Consider the following 17,565-nt stretch of genomic DNA (forward strand, 5'->3'; position numbering starts at 1 on the left):
GTATAGTTAAGGGAACAGTTGGAATTATACGTGGAGAAATAAAGCACTGTTAGCAAGTCAGGAATTCTTAGACCTGTGGCCAAACATGTCTTTTTTATTCACATCTAGTTTCTATAACATTGTCAATAGATGGACCAAACCCGGGTCCAAACTGTCATATTCTCTGACTCCAGGGCTACTTGTGGGAGTGGGCTCCACTCTCCTGAGGGATTTGCTATTATTGTTTTGTAAATTCAAGCACCCAGCCATCACAGAAAAATCATTCCTGGTTATTCCTAATGAGGAGAATAAAAACATTATACATAAACATTGTATATTAAGATTTTCCAAACCAATCAGACTGATTATGGCTTTTAAAATACATAGTTCTATAATTATTTGGATATTAAAAGAATCAGCATATATAATAAAATGTAAATTGTGGTTCAAATAAATATTGTGACATTATTTAAAGCCAAACCTTATTGGTAATGAATATCCTGGTGCTTATTAAGCAAAATATATTTATAAAATATTCTATTTCCCAATACACTCACACTGAAGCTAAATCAAACTTATCTTTTAAATTTTATCAGAAAAGTGAACAAACATAATAAGTGGGGAGACTCCTAAATAATGCTAACATTTTTGCAGTTCAGATTGTATTGGTGAAAGCTCTCTATTAATTCTTTCAATAAAAATATAACACAGTAATAAAATGTTTAGAATATACCCAGGAGTAACAATGGATAATGTTTATTATGGACTTAACATGGTGCTCAGCACTAAAGAGTAATAGGGAAGGCAGTGGAAAGATAGCGCATCATGTTTAAAGTCCAGGAGTTATGATAAAATAAGGTATACCATGTGAGAAATAAATAAAATCTACTCTCAAACAACATGGATATAATTATTTCTTTAGCTGCTGCTTCCATATGATAATCAGGATAGGACCCATGTCTAATTTCTATACCATCTTTTTTTTTCTTTTTTTAAGTTAGCTGCTTACCTGTCACTATTGATGACTTTTGTCTGTTCTGAGCTGATTATTTTCAAAATCAACTAAGACAGTTAAAATTTTTTTTCAACTCTTTGCTTTTCCTGTCTGGTGCTGTGAAGACAAACCTAATCTGATCTTGACTTCACCTCCTTGCTCCTGGCTGCCACTTCTTTGATCCTTCAGCCCTCCTAGTACCACCCGATCTGCAGCAACTACCACAGCAACACAACCAATTGGATCATAATGCATTATTTAGTTGCAGGCAATTTTTGAATAACAAAACATAAACAAATATGAAATGAACTGAGTCTCTTCTTGGTGGTGATTAAACTTAGCTGTCAGGGATTTCCTACACAGTAACCACAGTGCTAGAAAATAAAGTACAAGAGTAGAACATAAATATCAAAAAATTACTTAATGAACACTGTGAAGAAGCTGAGACATCAGCTGAATCAGGAGAAAGCACTGCTGATTGCAAATCATTAGACTGCTACTCAGCTGAGCAAATGATTATATAAGCCATAACTCACAACAGGGAGTACCTGCAACCTCCCAACTCCATGTGAAGTGAAGGTGCAGAGGTTTCAGAGGTGCATGTATCTCCTGATGAATGTCCCCCATGGTTAGACAAGGCACATCCACGTGGGCTCTGTGTGAGCACTTACGTGTATATTTTGTATGTACTTATAAATGTTACACTTAGCCCTTCATTAAAAGAACCGTTTCATGGCTCATTTAAAACACAGTTGAATATTGTTACTTAAACATTTTTAAATCGTTGATAGCAGAGTTTGTTTTCATAGTTGATATTTAATTTAATTTTAAAAGTGAGCCTGAACTATACACTTAAGAATTCAGCAGCTAGATACTAAAAGAATTGCTAACCTAAACAAAACAGTATGAGAGGAAGGAGGACTTCTTTTTATTTTAAATATGAATATTCTGATTCTGTTGGTGCTTTGCCCCATGTTATGATGCTCCTATCAGAGGGAGCTTCTTTGTAGGGAAAGAGTATATACATCCTATGCTGCTCACAAGTGCTGAGTAGAAGGGAAAGAAACCTAGGAATCCGAGAATGTGCATTTCTCATCTAAATCTTCAGTTTACAAGTAAGCATGATGTAAGTGTGTATCCTGTATTGCCCTGGCACCTTAGTGGAACCCCATAACCCCAGATTCCAGGACACTTTTAATTCTTCAGGCAGATATGATCCTAAAGTTAGTACCAACGGGTAATGTCTTCAACATGAGAGAGTTATCACTGGGTCAAATATATAATTGCATAGATGATGGTAATTAAAACAAACACATTCTCAAAAGGCAATTTAAAACCCCTTCTTTGAAGGAAAAACCCACAAAAGTAAACACCAGCTATGCTGGTGACTGTTGGGCAGGTGGGATATGTATTATCTGTGCCTTTTGGAATTGGACACATCTGGTGAAGTGGAAATGGGAACTTGGAAAAGGCCAAGTAGAAATATTTGGAAGTGCCAAAGAAAGCCTTTCTCTTTACACATTTTTTTTTTTTTTTGTCAGAGAGAGAAAATAAGAGCAGGTGCTTCAATGTTGGCCACACACAGGACCTTTGCCTGGGAGAAAATCATGATAGGCAGATACTGACATGATCTTTATTTTCCCAACAGTCTACATTTAATGAGTGTTCACTATATGCTAGGTACCATGTTTAATACGTATGAGGAGTATCTTGTTTAATCTATACAAAAAACATGATGTAGATACATACTATTATTTATTTTTCTTTTTAGGCAAATAAATGAATCTAGCAACTTGGCCAATCTGTGCTTTGTATATAACAGTTTTGATCACAATATTCCTCAAATAAACAACACCGTCTCCCAGAGTCCTAGGGTTGTAGTCTCTCAGAGGCAGATGTAGGAGACCAAGCTTTTATCCCTTGGTGAATGTAAGGCATGGTCCTGTACTCGGACCCCACTTTTTCCTTCGTTAAGCCTATAGCCACACGGTTATTATTTCCAACACAAGCCATAGTCCCCCACCCCATTTAGTTAATGATATTAGTTTTATAATGAGTTCACAACACAGGAGGCATGAACAAGGAATCTCTGCACACTTACTTGTCACTGGACAAAGGACTGAGAGGATGGAATAAAGATGACAAAGAGTTCTGAGAAGATCCTTCAGAAGAAAAGAAACTAGAATAGTGTAAAAAGGAAGATTTGCTGCCTGCAAAACAGGAGCAAGAAGGATAGATCAAGAACCAAGAAGATGTTCCTAAATAAGTGGAGCAGATAGGTGGCCTGTCAAAAGGAGAAGCACTACGTTCTCACTATAGAGTCAAAGAGTGTAGATCTGTCTGATGTCTACATGGCACATGTTAATGATACTTATTACTGAAGTTATTTTGGTGACATTCGTCTTTTCTCTTTCCTTGAGATAGGGTAATACACCTTTTAAACCAGTTTAGAAATACAAAGTGATCACGTGTTCACAGATTAGAAGAATTAATATTGTTGCACTGGGTGTGGTGGTGCAAGCCTATAATCCCAGTGATTTGGGAGGCTGAGACAGGAGGATCACAAGTTCTAGACCAGCCTCAGCAACTCCGTAAAACCCTGCTTCAAAATGAAAACATAAAAAGGGCTGGGATGTGACTCAGTGGCAATGTGTCCCTGGGTTCAATGCCAGTACCAAAGAAAAACAAAAACAAAACAAACCAAGAAAACAAAGAATTAATGTTGTTAAGATCCATAATACCAAAAGGAATATAGGGATTCAACATAATCCCCACCAAAACTCCAACAGCATTTACAAAAATAGAGAAAACAATCCTAAAATTCATGTGGAGCCACAGAAAATCATGCATAGCCCAAGTAATACTGAGAAAGAGGAAAGCATCACACTTCCTGATTTATTATTTCATTGCTGAAGCTGTAGTAATCTACACAGTGTGGTACTAGCATAAAAGCAGACACTCTCTTCTGGAGCAGAATAAAGAGACCAGAAATAAATCCAAACACTTATGGTCAACTAAATTTTGACAAGGCATCAATAAAAATACTGGGGAAATGATAGTCTCCTCAATAACTGGAGCTGAGAATAGTGAATTTCAAATTTCACACTGCAAAAAAAAAAATGGATTTGGACCCTTATATTCCATCATGCAAAAAAACAGTTAACTCAAAATGGGTAAAAGACTTAAATTTAAGACCTGAAACTATAAGATTCCTAGAGGAGAAAATAGTGGGAAAATTCTTTGATGTTGAGTTTGGCAATGAGGTTTTTTTTTGGGGGGGGGGCGTGTCACACCAAATCATTAAGTTTATAATAGCAAAATGAAATAGGAATACTTCAAATTAAACAGCTTCTGCACAATAAAGGAAACAATTAACAACAAATACAACCTTTAGCATAGGAGAAAATATTTGCAAAACACATATCTGATAAAGGGGTAAATATCTAAAATGAATAAAGAACTCTTACAACTTAATAGCAGTCAGACAATTTGATTTTCAAAATGAGCAAAGGATCTTTTAGACATTTCTCCAAGGAAGACATAAAAATGGCCACCAGTATAAATACTTAACATCATTAAGTATCAAGAAAAGGCAAGTTAAAATCACTATAACATACCACTTCATACATCTTAAAATGGCAATTATAAGAAAGATAAGAGATAGCAAATGTTGGTGAGGGTATGGAGGAAAGGGAGCCCTAGTACATTCTTGGTGAGACTGTAGATTGGTGCAGTCATTATGGAAAACAGTGTGGAGGTTCCTAGAGAGATTAAATAAGGAACTAACATATAAGTGAGTGATCTCTTTTCTAGGCATATGCCCAAAGAAGATGAATTCACTACCTCATGAAGATGTGTGCATTCCTGCATTCCTATGACATTATTCAGAATAGTTAAGTTATGGAAACAATCTCAGTGTCTGTTGGTGAACAAATGGATAAAGAAAATGTGGTGTATATTCAATAGAATATAATGCAACCTTAGAAAAGAAAGTGATCTTACCATTTGCCACAACATGGATAAATCTGGAAGGTATTATGCTAAGTTAAATAGACCAGACACAGAATGAAATATATGCATGATATCACTTATATGTGAAATATTAAAAAAAAAGACAGATCATATATACAGAATTAGAGAATAAAGCATTAGTTCCCAGAACAGAGAGGGGGAAAAGAAAGAGAGAGACACAGGTCAAAAGATACAAAATAGATGTATAGAATAAACGACTCTACAGATCCATTGTAAAACATGAGGACTGTAGTTAATAGAATTATATTGTATTAAGGAGTTTTGTTAAACAAATAGAATTTAACATAGGCAATAAGTAAATATATGAAACAACAGATATGTTAATTTGCTTCACTATAGAAAGCACTTCACTATTCATATGTACCTTATACCATGTAGACTTCAAATATACACAGTAAAATTTATTTTAAAAAGACAAACCAATTTGAATTAATTATACACATATCATATTTCCACAGAACAGATGCTCTGAGATTGCATATGTCAATATAACCTGTATTTTAAGCAGACAGAAAAATATAGACTTGTCATGTTCTTGAAGAGGGGGATATTATACTGCTGAATCTACCTGTGGTTGAACCAGCCTGCACTGTGAACCCAAGTTCCGCAGTGGGATTGAGACCCACCAGCTCACAGTGGAGCTGGCTTGATAATGCACCTTTGATTGGCTTCCTTCCCCTTCTCACTTCCCCACTCTACCATGGTGTTTCCTGTGATCACTCCAAAATAAACAACTTACCCTCAAATTCTCATTCCTGGATCTGCTTCTGCAGAAACCAAACCACAACAACCTTAGAAATATGTTCTTGAAATATGTCAGCGAGTGAGTGCATGGAAGAGCCCTGGGTGTGAGGAGGGAGGAAATCTTCCCGAAGGGGAATCACCATGAAGGTTCAGTGGGAGGCCACAGCAGCAGGAGTATCCGGGGAAACTGCAGAGAAATGGATAGAAAATAAGGGGAGGGGTTTCAAGATTGTTTTAAAAAAAAGATCGAAAGAGACTTCAGTTTGCTTAAACATTGATAGAAAAAATATGATAGGAGAGTTTGAAAATGCAGGTAAGAGGATGAATGGCCAGTGGTATAATGTTCCCAAGAGAATGAGACATAATTGGATCCAGATCCGAAGCACTAGGATGAACTTGGAAGGAGGTTGATAGGTTTGCTCATGGAAAATAGGAAGTTCCTATCTGATATTCTGGATAAGTCTCTGTTTTGGCATAAGAGAATAAATTGACATCCCCCATCATTTTATTGCAACACTTGACAAAAGAAAGAATATTGGCTTGCCTGAAAAAAAAATTCAATTTTTTCTCTTATTAAACTACTCTGTCATTTTAAATAAAAAATGAATAGACATGGAAATTGAGGAGTTTTTTTTTTCTATTTAATATGAAGTTAAGCTCTTTTCCTCAAATGGAATTAAAATAGGGGTCCCCAATCAAAGGCCTCTAAAGGGAGAAATAATCTACCGATTGTCATAGATTTCATGTTCTACTTAGTGTAGATTTTAATATGGATCATATTGAACAATATTAATTTCAACAATTTGCTAGAAGCCTTAAATATTATGTTTGAAGCTCATTTTTTTCCATCTAAAAAGTGACATCTAGTGTACATAACCACAATGCTTTTACAATCATAATTGAATTCTACACCTATGGTCAATAGTGGAACTAAAATCACATTGAATATGCAATGACCTTTTATCTATTTATTCTACCATATTTTTCTCAACCATCCAACTTACTGTGTCCACACCATATTCCTGTCTCTTAATCCTACAACATAGGCTTGGTCTACGTTGAGCAAAACAATTGCAGGGCTAATTAAACTCTGATCCATTAGGCATGGTCCATTAGCTTCCATGTCATGGTGCTAGGGTTAATATAATTAATATGATCCTGGATGAGAAAGTATATTGAAAATGAAATTTTGAATGTGATTTAAAACACAATTTAAAAGTTGTTAGGAACATTAGAAATATGTTTCCATATATGGGTTAGAAAAATCTGACCTTTACTTTGATCCTAAGTCTTACTAGGCCATAGTGAAATAGAGATTAGAAGAAGAAAGTGTGATCCTGGTTTCTAGCTAGAAGATACTCATGATTAACTCCAAATATTCTTTCTACAATAAGAGGATGGACCTAAATTACTCTGTTACAACTACTGTGGCATTTTAAAGATTCAAAATCTGTAAAATATATATATAAAAGGAAACTCTTCTTGAAATAGTTCGAAATTCCACATAGAAACTGATTTTCTAAAAAAAATAAAATCAAATGACTGAACATTGTAATAATTGAAGTGCAAAAACAATTCTATTTTGGAAGAAAATTTTTTTTCTTGTGTGTGTGTGTGTGTGTTAGAGAGATAAGGGAGAGGGAGGGGGGAGGGGAGAAGGAGAGAGAGAGAGAGAGAGAGAGAGAGAGAGAGAGAGAGAATATAACAATTGCTGGCCTCTATCTTCTGTCAAATGGTATTGGGTACACTCTTTGCTCTGTTAACCACCTCTGTCCCACTCCACAAGATCATGAAAACAAAGGGGAGGGAGAAGGTGGGAGAGGATATGATTTCTTTGAACTGTATAAAAATGCTGGTACAAAATGAACATTTAAAACTCTTATGGCTGAATTTAATCTTTTATTCACTCATTCACTAAAGGAATCTATCTTTAAATGGCTCATATTACAGAGCATGATGAGTCTGGTCACCTATCCTAGATTCTGCATTTGTTATAAAGAGTACTACACCATGATGATAGATGAAGAAATGTATTCCTATAGTCTGCAGGGAGTAAAGTGCCAACAATTTAAGACCTTTGGTGATACAGAACTCACTTCATATTTTAAACAATCACAACCTGTATTTATCTACCTATGTTTTCAGGACTTAGACATCACCTAGTCAAGACAGCTTATTATATTATTAATCAAGATTTTCAAATTACAAACTGAACTGAAATAAGGAATGAATTAAAGTATTTTCCTCCATCCCCCCTTGATCAATAAAAACAGTGCTTTCAAAGGATTGAGAGTTCTCAAGAAAACAGAACCTTTGGTCACCTTTAGAGTTTTCAATCATGAGAACAATCTGTGGGGATGTATCTAAATTCTAGGCAAGGGCAGCATCTGGAATCAGGCTTTAATAAATAGAGAAACTATATATTTTGATGGACTTCCTCATTTGAAATATCTTGTCAGTATCTTTTTCAAAATTTTGTCCAGTAGCAACTATTAAAATAATATTTCCCCTATTTTAGGCATTTAATGACTATCTTTATAGTTTCTGCCCATAATTATCTGTACTATACCTATTTCATTATTTGCTTAATTTTTCTTCAAATAAATTCACTCTTTAACTTAAATTTGTGGGAGGGAAATTTTGTATCATAACCATAAATAAAAGCAATATTCAACAACCTTAAAAAGAAGGTACTCAATAAAAAGAATATCAATGTTATTGAATATCAATGTTATCAATTCCACTAGGTTATGCTTGTATTGAACGGTCAGTCATAAAAATGGACATTCAGATGGGCAGAGATGCCTTTAGACACACTCCTATGAAACTGATGCTTTCTCCTTGAGAACAAGTCAGAAGGGCTGACAGGCACTTCTACCATTAATGTTTTACATGATTTAGTGTAGAGAGCAATCCTACCAGTGATAGACTCTCCCACACTGTGGAAACACTGCAATAAAACAACATTGTATTGCTGTATCCATTGACACTCTTCTCACACATGCACCACAATTTGATGAGACCCCAAAATGTTATTGTTTCTTTCATGCAATATATCAGTAATAGTTGGTTTCAAATGAATGCTATATTAAATTGTATTTGAGACAGGCATGGTGGTGCACAGTTGCAATCCCAGTGACTTGGGAGCTGGAGGCAGGAGGATCATGAGTTTGAGGAAAGGCTCTGCAATTTAGTGAGAGTCTCAGCAATTAGTGAGACCCTGTTTCAAAATAAAAATAAATAAATAAATAAAAGGCCTGGAGATGCTGCTAAGTGGTCAAGCATCCCTGAGTCCAATCCCCAGTAGTGAAAATAAAAGGGGGGGTTGTATTTAAGTAATATTTAATATTTGAGTAATTCTAACAGCCCTCATATGGATCTATTCATCATTAAGTTATGTTTTTACTAACTGATCTTCATCTTCTCTTAATTATTTCTTTGCATAATTTTCAGATTTAATAAGCTATATATGTGGACATAAAATTTTCTATTTAAATGATATTGGTTACATCAAAGATATAGAAGACTTTTCACATGCTGTAAAAAAAGATTCCCACATAGGATATTCACTGTATTATTGTTTCACATTTTCTGTAGTTTTGAGAATTTTCATAATAAAATATTGGGGTGGGGGACTTATACTGCAGGACAACCAAGACCATGTCCCTTTTAATTTACACTCAAGTTAGTGGTTAAAAGAAAATGTAATACACTGTGGCTAACTAAGACTATTACTAGATTTTTCTTCGTATAGGTTGCGGGCTCTTAGAGCCTTATTTTAAGAGAGGTCACGATACCCCAAGTAAGGTCACAAATTCATTGAGGAACTGACAGGTACTGATAAATGACTGTGTTTTGTTCACTTCCTCCCTCAAGCTAGAAGCAACTTTCAGTATTGAACCTTCCTTTTTCATCTATGATCTGCTACATTTTTATTTTAACAAAAGGCTCCTGAACTGTCGAATTGGGAAGGTACAAGAGGTTTTATTCAGATTTGAACTATGGTATTAGCAACTCTTTCCGTTCATTCTGTCTCAATTTTTATTGTTATCACCTTGAAAAGAAATATATTAATATTTCTGTAATTACTTGCTAAATATCTACCTAATTTCCAGGGGGTAAGGTGCTCCCAAGCATTTATATGTCTCTGTGTATGTGGGGATACTTAAAAAAAATTTAGTGATTTTTTCCACTTGCTTCCTGTGAGGTATAGAATGTTATAATATGCAGCAAGCAGTTCTCTGAATACAGAGTAAGACATACGACAGTTCTACGGTATGGATAGTCCTCATTATATTTCAACGAATAATAGTGACTCTTCCAATAAAAATTAATGATTTTAATGAAGAATCACGGAAACTTGCTGTTACTACAGAAAGCTGGATACATAGATTGATATCCATGGTAACATCCTCTGAAATATGACTGCATTAGGTCTTTCCTCTTCTGGATTGATATGCAAGCTATAATAAAGCTTTTACTGTTATCCAATATCAGCAATGACATTAGCAATATAATTTGAATTGTTTGGTGGAGAAGAAGCCAAAACAAAGATTATAGGATATTGTTTTTTTGATCTCAAGTTTTAAGGTCTTAACTCCAACTCAGTTACATTAAGATTTGTAGAGGAAGAAAAGGAACTGGATACAGGAAAAGAAGCAGAATATGTGAAACAGACACATGCAATTTTCCTCTCACCAAAGCTTTTCAAAAAATGAAACCTCAATTAATTATTTCAATGGCATAAGCACAAAATATTCTACAGTAAACATTTTAATTCTTGTTCTAAAATGTCCTGTTTATACAGGCAGGCCATGTAGCATCTCTTAAAATTCATTTCATATTTTCTTCATTGCAATGATTAATTACAGTTGCTATGGTTTTAAAATAAATCGTGGTGCCTCTCTTTCTAATACCCAGTATCTTAAATCAGCATTGCACCGTGTATATAACTAAAGATTGCAGATGTTTTCTGGGGTAAGCATATCATTTCTTGGGCAGGCAATTACTGCTAGTTGACCTCTAGTGTAAAAGTATCCATTGTCCACCTGGCACATGGGTGGTGCCATGTCTTAATCTTTAAAGTTCCATGGAATCAGTTTAACCCACAAGGGTACTGGGATGTTTGAACTTCAGCTGACATCCTTGAGGATGGATGATTTCAAGGAAGAGTGAGCATGGTCATCTCAGAACACATTGGGTTTGTCCTTGCCAAAGCCATTTGCTTCCAGAAATGTTATCTTTAATTGAGGAAGCCCAGACCACGTGATCTATGGGTCATCTACCTGAACATGTTAAATTGGTTTGCCCCAGTTATTTTTTTACCCCCCAGATGGTCTAGACTAGTCTACATAAATAACTTGATACCTATTAAGTCAGAGACTTTGAAGCAAATTGAAAACAATACAGCTTACCATGTACACTGCTAAATGCTCTTGGTAACTTTTGACATTCTTAACACCTACTTGGGGACAATTTGTCATGTATTCTAGAATTGTTTACAGTCTTTTGTCATGCAACCTGGTGGTTATCAAATGACATAAAAATAAAAGGTATGGAGAAAATTCATAAAAGTGTAGAGAAAATGTGGGAATGTTGGAAAGATTAAAAAGTGTTACCACAAATTCTAGAGTCAGAGAACTGAAAGGGATAGGATAGAAATACTAATGACTGACATTTTGTCTTTTTATCCAATCAACAAACTTTATTAAGCTTCTACTGTATGCCAGATGCTGATGGTAATGAGGTAGAGAAGGCACAGTCCATGTGTAAAGCACCACCAGGCCAAGAAGAAGCCATATGCACACAAGGACACCATTAGAGCTATTGAAAGGGGCTTTGGAAGCAGAGAGGAGAAGTTCAAATCCCTGTGAGGACTGGAAGATGCTCCTTCCTTTCTGAGGGCTCTTTATTTCCTTCTTATAATCACCTGTAAATGGTACTTGTGTATACTTCGTTCTGTGTGACTCTAAGTGGTGGATGATGGCCTTGGATAGGAGTTTGTCATTTCCTTGTAAAGGAAGGTAAAATTTATTCCTTATCATGAGAGGATTCACATTAAGCCATATGCATTCAACATTTTAAGTACCTCATTCTCAACCAAGAATGTGTCAAGGATGAAATCACTCATATTCCCTCTGTTTAACAAGCTGCCTATTTAGTGTTAGACCAGTTCTCTTTAATCTTAGTTGCACATTATCTCTTAGGTTGCAGAAACTTGGGGTGGGGGTGGGGAACACTGCTTGGTTCCTACACCAGAGAGTCTGATTTAATTGGTCTGTGATGGTCTTGGAGGGAATCAGGAATAAGTTTTATTTATTTATTTATTTATTTTGTTACTGGGTATTGAACCTAGGGACCCTTAGCCACTGAGCCACATCCACAGACCTTCCAATTATTTATTTTGAGACAGGGTCTGGCTAAGTTGCTTAGAGACTTGCTAAGTTGCTGAGGCTGCCCTTGAACTTGCAATCATCTTGCCTCAGCCTCCTGAGTCACTGGGATTACAGGTGTGCTACACCACACATGGCAAGGTTCAATATTTTTAAATAGTTCCCCAGTCGATTTTGTTTTGGTAAGAATTGAAAGTCTGTGTTGCAGTAGTGGCCATTGGCAATCCACTGGATTTTACACTTTCAAGTACTACATTAACAGGATTCACTACGTACTTCCCAACCTCACACCAGCTTGAATTTACCTCCTCTGCTTTTTCTGGAGCCTCGAAGATGTGGCATTCTCCCCGGTTTTTTTTTTTCTCTATTCCCTTGAAGAAGTGCCCTAGCCCATCCAGCACCATAGTTGACTTCTCTTACTTGGGGGCAAGTTTCCTCTTCTGATTTTAAGAGGCCCTTTTGCTGTGAACTATCTTCAATTTTCTCCTCTTGAGTTTTGAAAATAGTGTCATTTTCATCATAACATATCTTTTTATGTGACATGTGTAAAGCAGCAGAAAAACAGAACAAAGTTTTGCCTTTCTACCACCATAGCAGGCAGTACTATTTTATGATGCATGTTTTTCAATCTCTTTTCTATGTTAATAAAGTGTATTAACATTTTATTGTAAGCCTAGAATCTTATAGTATCAAAGTACTTGTTGTTATTGATATTTTGCCTAAACAATTTTGAGGAATCTCAATATTTGTAATTAATCATGAAAATCATAATTTTAAATGTTTGCTTTGTCTTTCAGCAAATATGTGAAATATGCGATGCTTTTTAAAAATATAGTCTCCTATTTGGGATATTAAGGTTGGTGCCATTTTTTTTTTAAATTTCAACAAGTCCACAGTTGGATTTTGTCTTTTTATGCCAGCTTAGAATCTTGGGAGTCTAAACCACTCACAAAAGTTCAGTATTTTGTAAATTTAATTGTATTCCATATCATTTCATGATTTTGTCCTCTTAAAAAAAAGTCTCTTTTTCAGCTTTCTTTTCCTTCTTTCCTGTCCTTGGCCATCCATAATGGCAGTGAGAATGCTGATAAGCTCCTACTCAGGCTGGATTCACCCACTCCTGCAGCTCTCCTTTATTCCAGGAAATATTGGCAATGCTGTGCGTGGCTCTCTTCGTCTCTTTTTCTGGCCACTTGCTGTTTTGGAACAGAATTTCATCCAGTGCAGTCTTTATCTTGCAGATATTCTTGGAAGTTCCTACTATGTGTATATATCAAGGTCTCTAGTGTTTACTGCTAATATAGGTTTTGCTTTTTATACCTGTCACGTCAGTCATGAGAAGTAGTCATGCACGGAAATTCCAGACTCACATATGAATGAGGTCTACTCAGCCTCCAGCATTTACTTGAATTATGTCTTCATGAAATAATTTTACTCCCTTAGTTTTCTCACCTATAATAAGGAATAGCATTATCATAAGGGTGAAGCCAGATTAGTAGTTGTAAGGTGTGCATCACAATGTCTGACATGAGAAAGCTAATAAATGTTAGCTTCTTTTTGAGGAAGATGATGAGGATGAGAATTCCAGTGAAGATTCAAGTTACCCTTAAACCCTGGATCATGTCATGAGGGATGAATGTAATGCAATCTGACTCTTTTATTGGAAGCATATTGTTTTTTAAACCAAGGAAACATAGGTAAATTACAAAACCAAATAATAAATTACTGAAGCAGGCTTTTTTTGTTGTTTAATTTGGGTCAGTCTCTACTTATAAAGTTTTTATTATTTACTACTTAAAAAGTTTTACTTATTTATTAGTAAAATATGTTTCTATCATGTAACCCCAGAATTTATGCTACAGCTTTTAGGTCCTGTTATATACCGTATCTTCCCAAATTTATATATTGAAGTTCTAACCTGACCCTCAACATCTGAGAATGAAACTGTATTTGGAGATAAGGCTTTAAAAATGTAATTATGGGTAAATGAGGGCTTTGAGGCAACCCCTAATCTAATAGGACTGATATTTTTAGAAAAGGAGAACATTAGGACACAGTCACACATAGAAAAGGGACCAGGAGAATTCACCAGAAGATGGTCATCTACAAGTCAAGGAGAGAAGGCCAATCCTATTGACACCCTAAACTGCAGGCAAATTAATTTCTGTTGTTGAAGCTACACAGTCTGTGGGGTTTTGTAACACAGTCCTAGAGAACTAACAGAGATAATATAAAATATTTGCACTCTTTTGAGTTTAAAAATCTGTCAGCCTGGCTTTTGAAAACTTACCATCTTCATCATCATCACATTTTATTTTACCAACACATCTTTAGTTCTTGTATTTTGCAGAATTTTTAGGAGGGGAAAAAAACCGCAAACACGGAAAGAAAACTTATCTCAATCTGAATATTTGTTTTTTTGAAAAACAGCAACAACAATCTTTTTCTAATTTTTTGCTTTCTACCCTGATCTTCCTGTACTGTTTTTAAAATATGTGTATGCTTAAAAGTTTATCCCAACATTTTCATTGAGAGTTTACCTGTTAGTGTAAGCTTAGAGAAGGTGCCAGAAATATTTGTATGAGCAGATTCTTTTTTCTTCCTAGTCTCTTCTAAGAGTTTTTTTTTTTTCCTCTCTGGAATCTATAGTTATCCTATATCTATTTGCTTGTCTGAGTGAATACTTCAAACCAGAGGGTAGGTTGAGCTTGTAGTTATGCAAGGCCAAAAAAGCCAATCAAGAATTATATCTGATTGTTGAGAGTTCTAACAATCACAAAGTTGAATTTTTGTATTTCGCTCAAACTTAATTAGCAGCCTCTGAAAGATAAATTAGACTTATTTGCTTATTTACCCATATTTTATCCTTAACAAAGAAAAGCAAAAAGAAAATCAGTCTTTTCTCATTACAAGCAAGATCTTTGAGGAGATATTTTAAAATAACATACTACAGTAGCTATTCAGAATCCAGAACATATGGAGGGTCTGTTGTGCTTTTTGCCAAATATGAGAGGTTATTGTCTTGGAAAGAAAAAAAGTGTGGCTATTACATGGTCATGCATCTCCCCTTTTTGTCTGAATAATTGTCAGTGACTAGAAAGCAGGAGGAAGTATTCTTGAGACATTCATGCTTAACGATTTTCCCCTTGGAATCAGCAAATAGAGGAAAGCATTAAATTAACTTAAATATTTCATATTGTAAGATGTTTTCCAAGACATGTGTTTGGAAGTATAGAATAATTAGACCAGATGTTATCTCAAGAGCCAATTTTGTCCATCATCCAAGGTTTTAGGAAACATACCCAGACCATTCTAGACAAATTCTTATCTACACGACATGAAAGAATATCACAGTTATTTCATGACTGTTCCTACATAAATTTCCATTGCATGGTCTATATTTCAATTTGTGGGGGGGGGATTAAGAAACATTAAATTACTGGAGTCTTAATAATGTTAGGGGAAAAATAACATTTAGGAATAGTTAGTCCTGTGATTTTTCTAGTTTAGAGGTTTAATTCTCTGAATATGGTATATGGTATTTTATTTTCCTCCTCCTATATCCCAATCCCAAGATATTTATTCTTCATTTATTTTATGGAATGACCATAAAATTTTTGAACATGCTAACATCCAAATTTCAACTACAGTTTCTTATCAATATCATACATCCTTCCCCACCAATTTTATTTTTGCTACCCTAGGCTCCACAGTTGGTCAGAACTTTTATCAAGATTTAACCTGCTGGACAACTTCTTTATCAATGTGAAGCTTACTGGTTTCTGGGATGCTATCACTACTATGTTCACTAGATGCCTTTCCTATAATGTCAATTAAGTCAACAAATTCAGTCATAGTCATTTCCTGGAGGAGAAAGGCAATTAAACTGTGTAAGTCCAAGGCTGGTAATGACTTCACAATTACAGAGCAACCACAGACCACGGTGTTCCATATAAATGATCACAGCAGACCAACATGACCTTTCCAATGGGAGCCTGCACTTAAAAGCTGCATAATAAAAGTTTGCAACCAACGATGTCAGTTGAACACATGTTTCTTGACACTGGGATTCTCTTTGTTAAATATACCAGCAAGACTCCTCTTCAATGCAGCAGTATGAAGGATTTTAATTCCCACCACATATTGATTTGTTCAATTTCATACTTGAATAGTCCTAATTTATCAAATGTGTAGAGTTCTAGATATTTAGTTTATGTGATTTCTGTCATACTTGAATTCTCTTTTGGCTTTCTGGTGGGGTATCCCCCTAAAATCTGTTACTATGTTCCAGCTCTGCCACAGGATGCACTATGTGCAATAGTTTTGGATGGTTTAGATTTAATCAAGAGGAAGATGAAAGTGGGTGTCCATTTCTTTCAACTGCTCAGCTCTTTCACCATCCATCTTTGTCAACGTGTGGCTACTCAGGACACAGCATTAATGATAGCTGTCAAAATAATAGTCTGCAGGTTAGAGGTCAAGAAAAATATGTAAAAGACTTCAGGGTGAACCAGATGATAAAGTAGCTCATTTAGTCATTGAAATGCTACACTTGCATAGCTTTGGTGGGATCAGGGGTGAGTGGAAACAAGAAGAATAAATGGGGACATCTCCAAGTAGTTTACTCTTGTTAAAAGGGGTGGTGGTGGGGGGGGGGAGAAAAATAGATGATAATAGCATTGCCAAACAAGCGCAGTAGAGGCAATTTTCCTCATTATAGTGCTGACCCAGCAATGCATGTAGAGTGGTCCTGCTATTGGCATGAAAGCTTTTACTTTCAAATAATATTAACCCTTCTTAGTAATGTATGTCTTCATTAAGATAATTCCTGGAAGTGCTGCCTATGTCAGCGATTTCACATTTTCATTGGTGTTTATAAGTCATTTGTGAAAGAAGCTAGTGAGGGTCTTAGCACAGGGTCCAAAATGAGTTATTTCATCTGATGAATGCTTTTTCAATGAATCTAAGGAAAAACACACAATGTATTGTTTTTTTAGGTTGGGATTCAGTACCACACTAGACATGAGAGGAAAGTAGGGGTAGATCATTTTGGTCCCCCCAAAATGCTCTGGGAGGATAAAAATCATGTCACATGATCTATATAAAAAAGTATCATTGGACTTTCTATGCATGCACAAAACCCTGGGTTTGATCCCGAGCAACACCACCAAAAAAAAAAAAAAAAGTATTATTGGGTTTTAAATGTTAGTTCAGGCTGCAATAACAGAAATATAGTCTTGTGGCTTAAACAATAAGCATTCATTTATCACAGTTCTGGAGTACAGAAAGTTCAAGAACAAGGCACAGGGATTTGGTGTTAGGTAAGAGCCAGCTTCCTTCACTTCTAACTGTATTTTCATGTGGCCTAGAAGCATCATTTGTTTTCTGTTTCTTTTAGTAAGGACTAATCTCATTCATAAGGAC

This window comes from Spermophilus citellus (genome assembly GCF_964194105.1).
Source record: "Spermophilus citellus genome assembly, chromosome: 13".
In the NCBI taxonomy this organism is placed as follows: domain Eukaryota; kingdom Metazoa; phylum Chordata; class Mammalia; order Rodentia; family Sciuridae; genus Spermophilus; species Spermophilus citellus.